General features: G+C 44.5%; 1 pseudogene; it reads left to right on the top strand.

Annotated features, from left to right (window-relative positions):
* Positions 1-513: 513 nt before the first annotated feature.
* LOC139440943 (small ribosomal subunit protein uS5 pseudogene) lies at positions 514-1,411 on the top strand (annotated as a pseudogene).
* Positions 1,412-2,463: the final 1,052 nt, after the last annotated feature.

Below are 2,463 nucleotides of genomic sequence, written 5' to 3'. Positions count from 1 at the left end.
AAACCATAAAGAAAAAGATTAGACTGATATATTTTATTATATTAGAACTTTTAACTTCTGTGTAATAAAAGACCTTATAAATAAAGATAAAAGACAAAAAAAAAAAACAGGTTGCAGGGGGAGTATTTTGTAACATACAACAGACAAAGGATTTATATTACGTTGCATAAGAAATCCTACAAATCATTTAGAAAAACACAACCCTAAAGAAAATAAGCAAAATATATGACTAGGCAATCAAACAGAAAGAAACTCAAATGGCAAAACACTACAGAAGGAGATACGCACTTTTACTGGATAATAGGGATGTGCAAATTAAAACAATATTGAGATCCTAGTTTTCACTACCAGATAGAGAAAAAATAAATTCTTACAATAGAAAATATGGTTGTGTCTTATCTGCATAAGCTGTGGATAGAGAGGAAACTGAATCGGTGTCTTTATGGAGGCATTTGACATTGTCTCGTAAAATTGAAAATTTATATATTCGCTTTTTCCCCCAGGAAACACCAAATGGCGGAGGGCGTCAGTGCTGCAGGAGGGCCCGGAGGCCCCGGGGCCCGGGATGGGGGGCTGCGGCACTTCCGCGCAGGGTTTGGCAGCGGCACCAGGCCGACATCGCGGCCGGGGATCCGGGTCCGGTCGAGGCCCGCGGAACTGGCGGAGGCAACGCGGAGGATAAGCAGTGGATCCCCGTCACCAAGTTGCGCTGCCTGGTCAAGGACACGAAAATCAAGTCCCTGCAGAAGATCTCTTTTCTCTGCCCATCCAGGAATCTGAGATCTCTGTTCTTGGGGGCATTCCTCAAGGACGAGGTTTTGAAGATTTTGCCCTTGCAACAGAGGCACCTGTGCGCCAGAGGACCTGGTTCAAGGCATGCGTCGCCATTGGGGACGACAATGGACACGTTGGTCTGGGTGTCAAGTGCTCAAAGGAAGCAGCCGCTGCCATCCGAGGGGCCGTCGTCCTGGCCAAGCTCTCGATTGTCCCTGGCGGCGAGGCTACGGGGGACGAAGTCGGCAAGCCCCACACCGTCCCGTGTAAGGTGACCAGCCGCTGTGGCTCCGTGCTGGGGCGCCTCGCCCCTGCACCCAGGGCACTGGCATCGTCTCGGCCCCTGCGCCCAAACAGCTGCTGCCGATAGCTGGTATTGAGGACTGCTGCACCCCACCAGGGGCTGCACTGCCACCTGGGCAACTTCGCCAAGGCCGCCGTCGATGCCCGTCTCTGAGACCGACAGCTGTCTCACCCCCACCTCTGGGAAGAGACGGGGGTGAGACAGCTGTCTCCCACCAGGTCTCCCGGTCAGGAACTCACCGACCATCGCGTAGAGACCGCGCCCCCCAGGGTTTCTGTGCAGAGGGCCCAGGCTCCAGCTGTGGTACTACTTAATTTTGTTCAAGGAAAATAAGGTGAATTAAGCCTGGTAAAAAGAAAAAGAAAATCTGAAACTTGTCAGTTCTAACCTCAAATACAGACCTTAGAGACAATAGAGACCTTACAGACTCTTGAACACGGACTTATGGAGATGATAGACACAGAATGTGTAAAGTTTTAAAACCACGCACAAAAACAAATCATGTTTCATGTTGCTAATGAAGTCCTCTATTAATATAAATATATTAAAATGGACATTAGTATACAAATGGAATTTACGATCAAGGTTGCCTCTAGGGAAGAAGGAAAGAGACCAAAGTGAAGGTTGAGGTCAAATGGAGTTTTAGCTCTGTACTATTTTATTTACATATTTTTAAAAGAGAATATATACAAATGTTGTTTATACATATGTACTTTACCTGTATACATCAGGAAATAAAGACCTGAAGCAAATACAATAAAATGTTATAATGGTAAAAATATGGGTATTTCTTATATTATTCTTTGAAATTATTTTTCATTTTCTCAGTGTAAAAAAGAGTTTTATTTTTGGATAAACTTAATTCAAGGTGTTTCTGAGATATCCTGGTGAAGATGAGTAGATGTGTAATTCGAGCTGAGAGTTTGGATAGAGTAATACATATTGGCGTCATCAGTATACACATGATAACTAAGGCAGAGGGAATCGACATATCACCTAAGGAAAAAGAATAGATAGTAAAGAGAAGAAGACCCAGGACACGTCTTGAGGAAATTTCACATTTTCAGGCTAAGGAGAAAAAGAGGAGACATCAGAGGAAGTTGATAAAGTGAAGCCAGAGAAGCAAGAGAAAAATGAAGAGTGTAGGGTGTCCTGGAATCTAGAGGAAGAGGGTGTTAATCGAAAGGATGGAAAGGACAACTATGTCGAGTGCTGCTCATAAACTGAGTCAAAAATCGGTAGTAATGGGTGTGGCCATACAGAAGTCATTGGCATACTCATAGGATGATTTAATTAAAGGTGAGAACCGAAAGATATTGTAATGGGTGAGCAAGATCCGTTGGACAAGGAGCCAAAAGCACAATTCACAACAGGGAAAAATGGGA

Source organism: Desmodus rotundus, chromosome 5 (assembly GCF_022682495.2).
Source record: "Desmodus rotundus isolate HL8 chromosome 5, HLdesRot8A.1, whole genome shotgun sequence".
NCBI classification, from domain to species: domain Eukaryota; kingdom Metazoa; phylum Chordata; class Mammalia; order Chiroptera; family Phyllostomidae; genus Desmodus; species Desmodus rotundus.
Note: the sequence above shows the minus strand (reverse complement) of the source record. Positions and strands in the feature narration are given on the sequence as shown.